General features: G+C 38.6%; 1 pseudogene; it reads left to right on the forward strand.

Annotated features, from left to right (window-relative positions):
- LOC107636576 lies at window positions 3511-11097 on the forward strand (annotated as a pseudogene).

A 16875-nucleotide genomic window follows, 5' to 3' on the forward strand; every position in this document is an offset into this window, starting at 1 on the left:
AAACGCCAGAAACAGGTTGCAAATCAGAGTTAAACGCCAGAAACAGGCTACAACCTGGCGTTTAACTCCAAAAAGAGTCTCTATACATGAAAGCTCAATGCTCAGCCCAAGCACACACCAAGTGGGCCCGGAAGTGGATTTCTACATCATTTACTTATCTTATGTAACCCTAGCTACTAGTTTAGTATAAAAACTACTTTTAGTAATTTATTTCACATCTCTGGTTAGTCTTTGACTAATTTTATGTTTTGAGATCACGTTTAGGGGGCTGGGCATTCGGCCATGCCTGAACCTTCATCACTTATGTATTTTCAACAGTAGAGTTTCTACACACCATAGATTAAGGTGTGGAGCTCTGCTGTTCCTCATGAATTAATGCAAAGTACTATTATTTTCTTATTCAATTCAAGCTTATTCCTATTCTAAGATATTCGCTTGCACTTCAACATGATGAATGTGATGATCCGTGACACTCATCACCATTCTCAACCTATGAACGCGTGCCTGACAAACACTTCCGTTCTACCTTGGATTGATTGTTTATCTCTTAGCTTCCATTCCGAAAGATCGGAGTCTTCGTGGTATAAGCTATAATTATTGGCGGCCATTCTTGAGATTCGGAAAGTCTAAACCTTGTCTGTGGTATTCCGAGTAGGATCTGGGATGGGATGACTGTGACGAACTTCAAACTCGCGAGTGTTGTGCGTGTGACAGACGCAAAAGGATCAATGGATCCTATTCCAACATGATCGAGAACCGACAGATGATTAGCCATGCGGTGACAGCGCATTTGGACCATTTTCACTGAGAGGACAGGAAGTAGCCATTGACAACAGTGATGCCCAACATACAGCTTGCCATGGAAAGGAGTATGAATGATTGGATGAAAGCAGTAGGAAAGCAGAGGTTCAGAAGGAACAAAAGTATCTCCATACGCTTATCTGAAATTCTCACCAATGAATTGCATAAATATCTCTATCCTATTTTATATTTTATATCATAATTATCAAAATCCCATAACCATTTGAATCTGCCTGATTGAGATTTACAAGGTGACCATAGCTTGCATTAAGCCGACAATCTCCGTGGGATTGACCCTTACTCACGTAAGGTTTATTACTTGGATGACCCAGTGCACTTGCTGGTTAGTTGTATCGGAGTTGTGAAAAAGAATTTGAGATTATAAACGTGCGTACCAAGTTTTTGGCGCCGTTGCTAGAGATCACAATTTTGTGCACCAGTCTAGCTGCCTCAACCACCGTTCTCGCTCGAGAACGGCGGCTCGTCAGGGGCTTCTCGTGCACCCATCTACCCCATGGAATGGTAACCTCCTTGTCATTGTCCTCCCACGGGACATCAGCTAGCTCAACCAAACTAGTGACCAGTGTAGGAAACGGTAGCAAGCCGCGAATATGTGCTCTCCACATGCTATGCCTGATTTGCCAGGGGAAATACACCTCTTTCTCCTCCATGACACACCCAATCAGAACTAGCATATCCATCGAAATCTCTGAGAAGTGAGTGGTAGGCAAGACATAGTGGGCAAATATTTGCTGCCAGGTCCTAGCCTCCTTAGACAGATATGTGGATAGCATCCCCTTGGGCTTCTTGTTGTTCGAATCCATCACCCAGGGGGCGTCTGGTGTGGCAATCACGCGCTTAAGTGCCTCATAGTCAAAAGTCATGGAGAGGAGAGCTACCTCTGCCTGCTGGTAGGCACAAGTGTCAGGAGTACCAACTATGCAAAGTAGTGCATCCCCTATGGCGGCCTTAGTGACCATAATCTCTCTACCCCTTAAGTGCACTGAATCCAAGCCCACTCAAAAGAAGTTATAGTAAAACTCCTTAACCCATGAGATGTTAATCCTTCTCAAGTCCCTATCAACGAAATCTAACCCCAACTTTGAGATGCGGGTGTTTATGGCACGCCTCACTTCATCTGGAAGGTTCAGCTTCTTCTCAATGTTCAGATTTTTCTTCTTATAACTGGAGAAGCGTAGCTCGCAGTAGAGGTTTGGGAATTTGATCGGGTCAGTGGGTGGTAGCAGCTGATTTTCCTTATCCTCTTCGTTTAGCGGATTCTTGGCATAGTTAGCATATGGTGAGGGGTTAGAGGTCTTATAGCGCTTCCTCTTTTTGGAGGTAATGGCTATAGCCTTTCCTTTGTCTGACATCCTAAAAAACAGAGATGATATAATATAAGCAAATAGCCAAATAGATACAAAGCACTCAAAGCAAAGCATATTCATGAAGTGAATAAAGTAAAGGGATTTCTTGGAATGCAAGCAACAGAATTCAGAATTCAAACCAAACTTTAAACCAAGAATTCAAACCGCATTTGCATATTACTCGTTTACTAAGCCTAGGAAACACCATATCCAAAATAATAATCAAAAGAGTTAAGTTGAAAACCAAAAGAAGTTAGTCGGTTAAATAGATTAAAGTTAGAAATCAATTTGAAAATCAGTGATATGGTGGTTACTGGCTCAATTCAAAAGGGAATGCACAAAATAGGAATGTAAGCACATTCACAATCATGAAATGCATCAAGTCATTGATGATGAAATATGGTATAGCTAGAAAGCAACCAATATGAAACAGACCATCAATCAATGCAAGGATTGCTAAAGTTATGTAAATTGGTGTTGGTGAAAGCAAAACCTAGCGAAACAAGTAATTTAAGCACATTTAACACCAATTCCAACAATGCATGCAAGTCACAAGGATTGAGATGAGGGCATAAAGGAATTGAATCGCAGTAGCCACATAGGTAGAAGGAATCATCAATCTTGTGAAAGCAAGCAAGTTGGGCTTAACTCTAAATGAAAACCAAGTTTATGGTCAATTTGAAAATTTACTCAATCATGCAATGCATATAGCAAATTAGCAGTGCAAGCAAGTAAAGAGCATTAGGAGCATAACCAAAAACCTGTAAACATGCCCCTGAGGATTTTTCAAAACCCTTTAGGTAACAAAATTCTATTTGACACAGAAATCATCAACTAGAGCTTGTTACACCAATCAAAGCATTGTTAATTCATGGAACATGGTTAGGAAAAATCCAACAGCATTTTAGCAGTAAATTGGCTATTTTCCAAGTTCAAGCAATCAAATTAGATTCCATATGTGTTCATCAATACTCAAAAACACAAAGCCATATAGATAAATTCACATGGATGTAACAAATAGCCAGTAATTCAGCGCAAAGTAAATTAAACAGCACAAAGAACAGCAGCAGTTCCTTTCATCAATCAAACACAAGCAAGCAGCATCAACAAATTAAATGAACACAGAATAATCCAAAAAAACAGAGCAATTTCACACAGCAACAAAAATTCAGATAAACCTAAATCCACTACTCAACCCAGATTCACTAACCACCTAAGTAAACTAAACTAACTAACTAAGCTAATTATACAAGCTAAACAGAATAATCTAAGCAAAATTAACTAAGCGAAATTAAAATTGGAACGGGAAAAGAAATGAACCTGGAAGCAGGGGAGTTGGAAGATGGAACAGAAGACGGGGAAGGAGAGTGGAAGAGATGAACTGGCCATAGCAGAACGGTGGTCTGGTGGCACAGGGGAGCTTGAGCCGACGACAATGGAGTCGCAGCTGTGCTCGTGGCAGAGTAGGGACTGGCTGCGAGGAAGAACAGAGAAGAGAGGGTTGAGTGGGAGAGAGGGAGTGAGGAAGAGGGGGTTGGGCGCACGCGCGGTGACGGCAGCGGTGGTGTACCGGAGTGCTCACCGGAGTGCTGGTTGTGGAGCGAGAAGGGAAAAAAGACGTTGGGTGAGTGAGGGAGAAGGAGAAGAGACGTTGGGTGAGGGACGAAGGGAGTTTGCACGACTGCGCTAGGGCTTCGCATCCCTGGGGTAAGTAAAAATTTGAATCCACGCGTGCGCGCATCGTGCGCGTCTGCGTGGGTGAGAAAATAAGGAAGTGGTGTGGAAGCGTCATACACGCCTACGCGTAGATGTAAGAATTGGGATTCGGCGCGGACGCGTACGGTGCGTGTCCCGCGGATGTGCTGGGCCAGAGGCACAAAAGAGGCCCAGAGTTGGCATAACTCTCGGGTCCTTTGGCCTGGGTGATACCAAGACGCATCGACGCACGCACGCACTCTGCGCGTTCGCGTGGATGGCTTGAGCTTATGGAATGGGCACGGAGGCGCCAAGTACACCAACGCGTGGGTAAGGAAACAGGAAGTGGCGCGGATGCGTATAACATGCGTCCACGTGGGTCGAGGCACAGAGTTGGCCCAAAAGTGGCACAACTCTCTGGTCCTTGGTCCAAAATGCTAAAATGTGCAGCCGACGCGCGCGTGCGCACGCTTGTGCGTGGCTTGGTTTTCTCTTTTTTGTTTTTTTTTTCTTAAGGCTCTAGACTAGCTAAGATGCAAAATTAAACATATTTTTGAAATATAGGGAATTTTTCGAACAAATTGAGGAAACTTGTAATCCAAGCAAAAACTCAAATTCAGAGAATTATCCCTAATTAAAGCATAGAATGTATAAGCACCTTAGCAAGCAAGCAAAATATGGCAAGAAGTAAAGAAATTATATACAATGGAACTCAATTCATTCATTCATTATATCTACAAGAGAATGGAAAGAGTTTACTGTGGTAGGGTGTCTCCCACCAAGCACTTTTAGTTTAAGTCCTTAAGTTGGACATTGGGAGGCTTCTTGTCAATGTGGCTTATGCTTGTATCCATCCTTGAACCTCCAAGAGTGCTTGTCCTTCAATCGGTTGTCAGAAGTTCCAACCATCTCCACTAAGCTTGAGTGAGGTCCTCTCCAAGACATGAGCTCCCAAAATTGACTCTCATAGGGTAATCCAGGATCCCATATCTTGTCCTCGCACCCATCTTCCAGTTGATTGCCTTGACTTTGTCCGGGCGACGAGAAAGTAGAATTCTCATGAAAGCACTAAACTACTCTCCTAAACCCATTTAATTGAGCATTACACCAATCCATGTTCTTCAATTTTGAGCTTCCAACCATAATGAATCTAGATTTACAATGCCAACCACTAAACATCCTCCTCTTTCGCTTAATTCCATAAAGCGCCCTAAGCTGGTCATCCGTCTCAAGCAGACCATACTCAAGTGGGATAATAAAGCTGAGAGTTAGAAGTTTTACCCACTCAAGCAAAGGATTAGATGGCGAACTAGGTGGAGGAGTTCCCAAAAGTCTTGATAAAGCATGCTCTACTCCCGTCCATCCTCTTCTAGAGGCTTCCACCACTTGGCAAGGTTTTTCAAGTTTTTCCTCTTGCCAAGCTTCCTCAAGTTCACATTCTTCTTCACTAACTTCTTCTATCTCCTCCCCATCACTCTCATCATAGATAGGAGGTCTAGTGAAGTCTACCTCATCATCAAGTCTAAGCATTTTGGGGAAAGACTCTTCAAACTCGAAAGGATCATATGTTGATGTGGACTCATCATAGATAGGAGGGCTTGTTGCTTGGAACACTTTTTCCAGTTCTTCACTTACAATGGGTTTTGGAGGTGGCACACCCTCCTCAACCTTGCATTCTAGTCCACCAGAAAAGGGCTCAACAAGATCGTCAAGGGGGTTGATCAATGTGGACAAAAAATCACTAGTGATGGAATCCACTTCGTGATCAATTTCCTTCAATTCTCCGTTTACTTTCACAACTTTACTCTCCTCTTTAACATCCTTTATGTGCTCAACATATCCCAAACATCCATCCACTACTTCTTTTTGTTCGCTAATCTCTACCTTCTCATCTTGTTGCCCTTCTTGCTTCAACTCTTCTTCCTCACCATGGAGCTTCAAGTTCATTTCCTCACTAAGCTCCTTGATTGTTTCTCCATATTCAACAATGGGGGTACTTAGGGTGCATGAACTTAGGTGGGATGTTAGGTGATTCAGGGCTTCTACCATGCTAGCTATCTTTGCTCTTATCTCCTCAAAATTAGTTTCATCCTCCTCTTGTCGCCTTAAGAGACGAGATTCAAGGTCTCTTAGTTCTAATATGAAGGCTTCGTTGGGATGTGGTGGTGGAAGATAGGGTTCAGTGTTTGAGGGAAGATTGTTAATGTTGGAAGGTGGTTCATATTGGTGGAATTCTTGAGGTGGTGTATGTGGAATTTGTGGTTCTTGGGAGTATTGGTGTTGGAATGATGGTTGTTCTAGATGTGGTTCATATGGTGGTTGATATGGTGTGTATGAGTTATGGTCAAATAGAGCTGAATGGTGGTGTGAGGCTTGTGAGTATGGTGTATGACTATATTGAGGAGTGGGATCACATGAATATAGTGATTGTGGTTGACAACCACAATGAGAGTCATCACACACATTGGATTGATACACATTAGGATCAGGATTATACCCATAAGAGTTCATAGGAGGTTGTTGCTATGAAGGTTGTTCATAAGCTTGAGGTTCCTCCCATCCTTGATTTCCAAATCCTTGATGTATATCCTCATTGGAGCTTCCATTTCCTACAACATAGTTTGAACTACACTCATAGCCAAAAGGATGAGAATTCATAGCGAAAGAAAAAATAAAAACAAAGATTAATAAGAAACAAAGAAGTTAAAATCCTGAACTAGCAAAAACTAGCAAACAAACCAAAATTCAAGCTATTCACAATATATACAATAGCCAATAACATAGCACCATTGTGTCTCCGGCAACGGCGCCATTTTGATTTAAGAGAGTTGTCGTGTCGGTATAGAATTTCACACAAAATGAATTCTCGTTGCAAGTATAGTTCTATACCAACAAACAATCCTCCCAATCAAAAATTTCGTTGTCACAAATAACAAACCCCAAATAAGAATTAACCGAAGTATTTAGACTCCGGGTCGTCTCCCTAGGAAACAATGTAGTGCTTAATTATTGGCTATGAAGGGGTAAAGGGGGGGTTTTTGGTTCATGAGATGGCAAGAAAGTAAATTAAGTGAGAAAGTAAAGAAAGCAAAATAAAGAACTCTTGGCTAAGACTTAGGTAATTGAGATCACCATCCTTGTCAACAACCCAAATATTGATAATTATGAGAGGCCAACCTATTAAGTCTACTTCCCAAAAGCTTTAAGTACGTAACACTTACTCCTAAGCTTGAAGTACGTCAAATAGGTTTGATCACATCAACCCTTAAGTCCTAACCTACCTACTAATTAACTTAGTAGTGGGTTAGCGTCAATGGGTATCAAATTGATCACCATGGATTCTCAATTCACCAATTCCATCATACCCAATAACTCAAGTTTACCCAATTTCCTTGGCTTAGACCAAGAGTTGACAAAACTACTCAAAAACTAAAGAGAACATTTCATCAAACACATAGAGTGCAACAAAAGTAAATATCATAAATTGCAAGAATAATAAAATCTAACAACTACTAAATGCAAGAAAAGTAAGGTCACAACTCAATTCATCAATTAAAGGAACATCAACATCAAAATTGCATTAAATGTAAACCAAATCTAACATGAGTTCATCATCACAAAAGAGAGTAAAATGAGAAATTAACATCACAATTAAGAGAATCAAGATGTAAAGATAAGACATTATAAAGAAAACAAGATGAGATAAAGTGATTGAACATGGATCTAAGATAATCTAACCTAATCCTAACCTAATTCTAGAGAGAAAAGGGAGCTTCTCCTTCTAGAAAACTAACTAAAGGCTCATGTTGGCTAAACTAATTGCTCCCCCTTTGCTTGGACTTCAATTCTGCATGAAATACACTCAGAAACAAGTTGGATTTGGGCCTGGGTAGCTCAGAAATTGCCCCCAGCATTTTGCCTTTAAGTGGGCAATGTAAGAGTATTGGCGCATGCACGCCATGTGCGCGTGCGCGCCATGTGCGCGTGTGCGTCAATTGGCAAATTTTCCATCCGCGCGGATGCAGCATGTACGCGTGCGTGTCTATGGGTGAGACCACTTTTGCGCGTGCGCGCCTTGTGCGCGTGCGCGTCCCTTGATGCATTCCCAATCTTTGTTTCTTCATGTATTCTCCCCTTTGTATGCTTTTCTATTCATTTCTTCCATCCAATACTTGCCTTATAAACCTGAAATCACTCAACACACATCAAGGCATGGAATGGAATTAAAATGAATCAAAATTACCAATTTAGGGCTTAAAAAGCATGTTTTTACAATTAAGCAAAATTCAAGGGAGAATCACAAAATCATGCTATTTCATTGAATAAATGTGAAAAAAGGTGGTAAAATCCCCCAAAATAAGCACAAGATAAATCACGAAATCAGAGTTTATCAATGGTCAATACAAGTAAACTGGTTGCAGTAGAACTTAGAACTGTTTGATAGATGCAGATTTCAAGAAACTGTGTTTAAATTTTATACGTCATATTCGAGTTGTTAGCATTTTATTGAGTGAACAGCCCAAAATGGAACACGTAAGTTGTGTTGAAGTTGTTACTGACCTACTTGTTTGGTGGCCTGTTCTCAAACCAATAACATTTCTATTTAGAATAATATCTTAATATTGGTGCTTTTGGTTTATTGAATTTTCGTACTTTATACAAGGTCATGAAATGGATTATGATGATGTAGGCAATCCAAATATTTTGAAGTGATTACTTCTATTGACTGTTCCTTTCACCAATTACTATGTAATTGAATTCTACCCTGAATAGGAGCAAATAAAATATTTGTTTAGGTTAGTATACTAGAGTCACGGGATAGGCTTGGTGACCGCATTAATACTGATTACTCCTTTGGTTGTCCTGTGGATATAGGAGCATCATGGTAGAGTTCAAATTCTTCAATGGAACTACCTTTGTTTCTAACACATTGTATTGAAGATAAAAGATAAACTTAATTTTTGCTTTATTTTCCAGGCATAAAGATCAGTTGTTTCTTGATTATTTTTTAGGCTACATGGTGTCTGCAATGAGAATCCCTTGGCTCCGCTGATACGTGGTTTAGGGCTTATGTTATATCATACCAGTGGTGATGACTCTATCTTATATGACCATGATTTGGAAAGGTAATAATCAGAATAATTATTTATCTTTCTGCAATTCAATTTAATTGTTGCAATTGGAGGTTTATGATGCAGCAATAGTATTTTTTTTAAATCCTTCATAGTTATATGCAAATTTGCCAAACTATAATAAGTCTTTGATAGCCCTATTATTGATTTGTCTCTTTTTTTCACTTCTACAACTTCTGCTTTGTTGTAACCACTTTTTGCCTTTCCAGTTGCATGCTTTTTAACACAGATAGTCATCAAGTTCCCCAACAAATAGTCATGGACGTTGGGGAAACTTTCAAGAGAATTCTAGAAGAGGTAAGATCTAGTAGCTTATGGCTTGTGCTGCTTTTTATTCCTGAAGGCAATCACAATAATCTTAAAGGAAATCTAAAGGCTTTTCTGTTGACATTTCTAGACAGGAAAAGTGAGGGATGAGGATCCTGATGACGTGTCAGTTCAACAAGCAATTTCGGTTGTGCTGAATAGCCATCCAGAACTAAGGTAAGAGATTTACCAGATGTTAAGAGAAGATACTCTCTTTATTCCAAAGTATCTGTCACTTTGAAAGTTTGGTATATTAACAATGCAATGCATTTGGATTTAATTTATATCAAGATTCATTTCAGTTATGAATGTACCAAATTTCCAAAGTGACATATATTTTGAAACAAAGAGAGTAATGTATAAGCATTGAGGCTTGAAGTTTTTCAATCTATCCTTATAGCTGACAAAGTTTTCTTTTCAGGCAGCAAGGACTTTCCCATGAAGTGCTACAATGGTATATATGCAGAATGGAAGCTTGGTTTGCTGCTGATGCATATATGATATCACTGAAAACCTGGGATCAGGTGAGTTCCTCAATATTTCTTAAATGATACAAGATCTTTATTACCCTTAAACTTCCATGTCAAGTAATTATATCAATTTTCTTACAGGAACACGTCCTTTCTAGTGGTCATGGACTAATGGTAGAAGGATATGATCCTGTTATTAAAGCTCTTGCAAAAAAATCTGGATATACGCTTGAATCACAGGCATGCCTGCATAATTTATCGCATGACTTAGCTGCATGGTCATTTTTTTTATTTGTTATGGTAAAATGAATGGAGAAAGGAAAAAGAAATTATTACAATTCACTATGTCATGTTTGAAGTAGTGAGGATACCAAGGCCAGGATATATAAAGATGGGAGGGGAAAAAAGCTAAAAAATAAATATTTTTTCACTCGGAGATTTGGATCAAAATTCATTTTAGTTTTCAAACTCATTTAACTGTAACTTGAGTCTAAAACTTTGATGTGGCAGCACCCAATTTATAATCTGAACCCGGCAAAGCCTTAAAATGCTTCAAGTTTGATGCGCTAAGATAATCCAATAAAACTGTTGATGAAAAATAATGCTAAGATTTATACCATTGAATTATCTTAGGCATCATTTGCCAAGTTTAACTTGATCAATCTTATTGCATTGTCCTCTGAACCCATAGAACTTTGAATTTATTTTAGTTTTTATTAATGTTAGTAATGAGAATACATGTCTTTATTCTGCTGTATCTTACCCTCTTCTGGTGATTAGGACTTATGGTGTAAGGTTTTGATCCTTCTTTGAAACCTCACCATGTAGGGTGACAAAGATATCAAATGGGTTCAATAAGATAATGGTCACACTTGAAAATGGCACCTTACAGTGGATATGGCACCTCCAGCTTGCAACAAATAAACAACTAAACTATTCCTGGTTTTACCATTCTTGTGACTGTTGCTCTAGAATATTACATTACAATTTGCAATTAAGTGTAGTACCACTAACATTTAGCTCAAGGAATTATCTTTTGTAGCTAAAAAAGTTCACAAATGTTCCAGAAACAATTATGTATGATCTAAGAGAAGGAAGTTAAGAGGGCTAGAGGAAGGAGGAACAACAAAGAAAATAGAATTTATGTTGTACGGTTTCTGTATTTTTTTTTTCAGTTTTTAGTTTTGGAATTCGAACTCGAGATTTATTTTGTATTTGAGTGTTAGTTTTTTAATGTATAAAACAATTATCCCAAAAATTATATATCACAAATTATTGTTTGATTTATCTTGTACTAAAAATTACATACTATATTTGTAGGTTTGGTAATAAAAAAGGATTAAAAATTTATATTTTGCAGCGGTGAAGGTAAAAATAAGAAAAATAATTTTTTTTAAAAAATTTTATAAGGCTATTGCCACGCTTTTAAAGCGTGGCCATACAGTGGCTACCGCCATGCTTTAAAAAGTGTAGCCATATTTTCTCCTATCGGCACGCTTTTAAAGAGTATCCAAAACAAATATTCTGGGACGTTTTAAAAGCGTGGCGATATGTGCACTTTTCAGTACGCTTTTTAAGCGTAACTATAGGTTAAGACCTATGGCCACGCTTTTTAAGCATGGCCAGAGATGAAAGCGTGCAAACAAAAAAAGCGTGCTGATAGCTCAAAAAGTGTGGCGAAAAGCTATCGGCACACTTTTTTGCACATTTTGGTACGCTTTTAAAGCGTGGCAGAAAGCTAATTTTCTTGTAGTGCTTTGATCTATTCCTAGCCATTTCAACCTGAAATCACTAACACACACATTAAGGCATCTAGTGGAATCAAAGGAAAATTAAAATTAACCAATTAAGGGCCTAAAAAGCATGTTTTCACATTTAAGTACTAATTAGGAAAAATACATGAAACCATGCCATTTCATGGAATAAATGTGGGAAAAGGGTGATAAAATCCCCTAAATTCAGCATAGAATGCACCACGAAATAGTGTTGCATCAAATCTCCCCACACTTAAACCAAGCATGTCCTCATGCTTAAACCAAGAAAGAGACAAGGGTATTAACATTTATTAAAATGTAAACTAACTAAATGCAACCTATTCTAAATGCAACTATTTAAATGAATGCAACTACTTGGTCAAAATAAATCAATTCCCAAGAAAACCAATATAAGCATAAGGGCTAAGGGTATTAACAACCAAGACATACCCCACAATTGAATTAAGTTATTAAATATTTTATAAACTTGCAAGAAAGGATATGATTCTAGGTGAAAACATGTAATTGAGCAATCGAACCCTCACCGGATGTGTATCCGCTCTAATCATTCAAGTGTATGGGGTTGATTCACTCAATTTCCTTCTAATCATGCTTTCCATGATTTGTTTTTTATCTAACAATCAACAGTTATTCTATGCATGCATACAAATATCATGAGGTCTTTTCCATGGGTTGTAATGGGGCTAGGGTCAAGGTAGGGATGCATATGGTCAAGTGGACTTGAAATTTGAATTTTTGATAAGCTTAGACTTCCCACCTAACCTATATAACAACCTATACAATTATAAACAACCTAACTACCCATTCTTCACTTTTCACACACTCATGCATTCTTTTCTTGATCACAACTCATATGCATTAATTATTATTGGGCTTCACTTTGGGGCATTTTGTCCTCCTTTTTTTATTTATTTTCTTTTTCTGTTTTTTTCTTTTTTTGATATATATTTTTTTCTCTTTTTTTATTTTCTCATCATTTTTTTCTTTATTTGAAATAAAGTATATACAAAAGTATCAATGCATATGGTTTTACATTTAATTAACACATGAGTATGTACCCATTTCCCAAGATCTTCAATGAAAATATAAAACCACCCTTTTTCTCAACCAATGTCCCAAGTTTTCCCACACTTGAATGATACACACTCACTAGCCTAAGCTAATCAAAGATCCAAATAAGGACATTTATTGTTTTTTGCTTTAAGGCTTCTAATGTGCTAATATTAAGAACAAGTGGGTTAATCGTCGGCTCAAAGTTGGCTAACAAAGGAAGATAGAAGGTAAGGCTATTTGGGTAAGTGAGCTAAAGGAAACAATGGCCTCAATCATATAAATGCATGTATACACAAAATAATGACATAAAGAATCAAACAAATCAAAGATTACAATCATAGAAAGAGAATAATGCGCACAAGAAGGAGGATAAGTGGTTATAAGATGTAACCACACAATTGGGCTCAAATCTTACAAGCTTGTGTTCTTAGCTCAAAACATGTTCCACAATGTATAATGCAAGCAAGTTTGATGAAAAATTTTTACTCAAATCAACTGGGATGTCAATGCCCTATAGATAAATTCCTTGAAAAAATTTCATTATTTTGACTAAGCTTATTATGTATATTATATATATATGCAAAATTAAGAAAATGCAACTAAAAATCTTAAAAGACCTAAAAATGAAATGCACAAGTGTTGGGATTAGAAATTTGTCACCCAAAAGAGCCGACTGGTCGGACGACCTCCCCACACTTAAAAGTTTGCACCGTCCTCGGAGCATTCAAAGATGAACAAGGGGTACGGTGACTTGCCAAATTGCCACCTTCAGCTAGTGGATCAACCGGTTGCTGTGTGTTTTTTTGTCCCGCTTCCATTTTTGCTTATGATGACTCATCCTGAAAATAGAAGGCAGGATAGTGAGGATAGTAAATGCAAAAGTGAGGAAGCATAAATTGTTGGAATGAGGTAAATCACTAGAATGAAGTGAGTGACCCAATGTGTGACATTAATGAAACAAGTGTGCGAGTTCTAAGATGCATGCGGTCTTGAACACACACTAGCATAAGAAGAACTATGTCACAGTTACACAAAAAGGAACATGAACTTCACTCATCCTAATGTGCTTGAGATGCTCTAAACTCGTAGGTTAAGACAACCAAACAAGTAATAAAGAAGCATGAAAGCATTCAAGCCAAAAATATAATGGATGCATATGATTAAGAAACACCATGCATTAAGATAAATGCACAACATCCATCAAGAAATTGCCTAAACAAAGAAAAGGGTTCAAATCACATGGTGGCCAAATCATGCAATTCGAAGGACTTAAAAAGCTTGAGGGCAATTCTCATTCAGTTGGTATTCACAAACGTTAAGCATTGAAAACTCAAAACCAAGCAATGAATTGTAACCTCAACAAAGAATCCAACAATGAATATCCAAAAACAATTGTGCTAAAATAGCATTCAGTTAATAGGCAGCAATAAACAGTAAACAAAATTAATAATCCAACACTTATTATGAAAAATAGAAAATATACAAAAATTAAACTAACTAAAAAACTAACTATCTAAAAGGAATGGTTATAAATGGTGTTTGGTAGTGTTGGATGATGGGTAGGAGAAGGGAAGAAGAGAAGAGAAGAGAAAAGAAGGAAAGAAATGGAAAGAAGATGAGAAAAGAAGGTGATGAGAGAAGGCTATCCACACGTGCGCGTGCAATAACGCGTACGTGTGGTGATGGTGAAATGGGTGCGACGCGTACGTGTGGGTCACGCGTACGCGTGGTGGCTTATTCAGAAAGGTACGATGCGTACGCGTGACACACGCGTACGCGTGAGTGAAGGCACAAAGTTGGCACACTTCACGCACAACTCTCGGGTTTTTGGCTGGGAGGTAGAATTTTTGAATCCACGCGTATGCGTGGGTGACGCGTGCGTGTGGATGGTCGAGAAAACTTGGGTCACGCGTACACGTGGGTTGATGTTCTGTTTTTCAAAATTTTTCTATGTTTTTGCACCAAACCAAGCATTCCAAACCTCCAAATAACTACCAAAACACCATAAAACCTTATTTAACATACAAAACTACCAACTAAACTCAACAAACTAATCAAAACACGAAATTAAACTAATTTTACCAATATTTACAAAAGAGAAAAAGGAAAGATGTTACCATGACGGGGTGTCTCCCACCTAGCACTTTTGTTTATTGTCCTTAAGTTGGACTTAAGGGGAGCTCCTCATCAAGGTGGCTTGTGCTTGAAGCCATCCTTGAATCCCCACCAATGCTTGCATTTCCATTGTCCTCCGGGATCCCAAATTAGGCACACAAGGCCTTCAAGGAAGCTTAAGCAGGTGACAAGGCCCCAAAGTTTATGCTTGTCTGTGTATATTCCGGGGTCCCATACTTTGTTTGCCAACCCCCTTTCTTCTTGATCTTCATGCTTCTAATTAGGTGACTTGGTTGGCAAACTTCTTGAATTCTCCTCAGAACTCCTAATCCTCATCCTCATTCCATATAATTGAGCTTCACTCCACTTCTGGATTTCAAAGTTTGAACTTCCATCCCCTATGCACCTTGATTCAAATTGCCTACCAACATCCAACTCTTTCTTACTCTCTAACCCACAAAGAGCTCTAAGTTAACCATCTGTTTCTAACAATGCATATTGATATGGGCCAAGGAAATTGAAGGATGAGATGATTACCCATTCAACTTGTAATTTGGATGGTGACTTAGCAAGGAAGACATCCAATGGTCTTGACATTATAGGCTCCACTTCCTTTGACTCCTCCTTGATGGCTTCCAACTTTTGACAACCTTCTTCAATTTCTTCTTGTTTGTTAACTTCTTCCAACTCTTTCTCATTAATCAAGTCATGTGTTGGAGGTTGTGCACCCTCCTCAACATCAGTTTCACATTCAATTGGAGAAGCTTCAACAAGATCACCATTGTCACTTGGTGTGGGGTTGTCTTCAATGATGGAACTTCCTTCTTGTTCAACCTCCCCTAGGTCTTCTTCCACTTCTTCTTCTTCAACTATTTCCATCATTTCCACTTGTTGTAAAACACACTCCATTTCCTTATTCTCAAGTTGAGACTCTAAAATCTCCCTCGCACTCCCCTCTTCGGTTGCTTCTCCACAATCATCCGTAGTCATGTTTTGCTTGTGGTATGAATCCCACAAGTCCAACTTTTGATGGACGGTTGCTTGAAGCCGATCTATTGATTCCTTGATACGATCCTTTGATTCTTGTTACTCGTCGCTAACATAAGTAGGATCATATTGCTCTTGGATTGATGGACATGGATATTCTTCCATGGAGGGTTGTGATGGACGGGAGAATTCATCATGTGGTTGGAAAGGAGGTTCATCAAGGTTTGGTGGTTGGAAGGTGTTTTAGTTGTTGGTAGAAGATAGAGGTGTACGGGATATAAGCTCTTTGAAGGCAGAGGTGAAACGAGTGAGTGTGGTTTGGAGCTCTTCTTGCTCTTGAGAAATGATGCCAAGTGTATCATCCATAGGGTAATGACGTTGAAGTGGTGGTGGTTCTATGGGTACTTATTCATAATGGTTATAAGTGTGTGCATATGGAGGATATGGATTGGGATTGTGTGGAGGTGATTGATGGAAATAGGATGTGGATTGGTAGTATGGTGGTTGGAATGATGGTGTTTGAGGACTATGTTGAGAGTATGGTACATGAAATAATGGTGGTTGAGTGGCATAATCATGATAAGAACCATCATATCCATTGGAATGATATGCATCATAGGAGGGGTTGTAATCATAGTAGCTTGGTTGAGGAGGTTGCCATGGTGATTGCTCATATGAATATGGCTCCCTTCTCAAGAATTCATCTTTCCCATAATGTCAGCCATCATTCAAGTTTCCATTACCTACAACATAGTCATAACCATATCCAAAACCACAAGGACGAGAATTCATGATAGCAAGAGAGAATAAGAACAAAAACTAAAAACAAATAAAGAGAACAAACTCCTACAACTACTAAAAACTAACAAAGAAGCAAAAGGCAAACATATTCACAATATTCACATATGTACAATAACCAATAACAAACGCACATGTGCAATTCCCCAGCAACGGCGCCATTTTTTATGAACGGAATTTTCGTGGTATAGAATTTCACAAATGAACGAAATCTCATTACAAGTATAGTTTCTAAACCAACAAATAATCCTCTCATGCAAAAAATTGTTTGTCACAAGTACAAACCCCAATAAAAATAACCGAAGTATTCAAACCTCGGGTCGTCTCTCAAAGGAATTGCAGGGAAGTGTTCTTGTTATTGGTTATGGGGTGTATA

This window comes from Arachis ipaensis, chromosome B04 (genome assembly GCF_000816755.2).
Source record: "Arachis ipaensis cultivar K30076 chromosome B04, Araip1.1, whole genome shotgun sequence".
NCBI classification, from domain to species: Eukaryota; Viridiplantae; Streptophyta; class Magnoliopsida; order Fabales; family Fabaceae; genus Arachis; species Arachis ipaensis.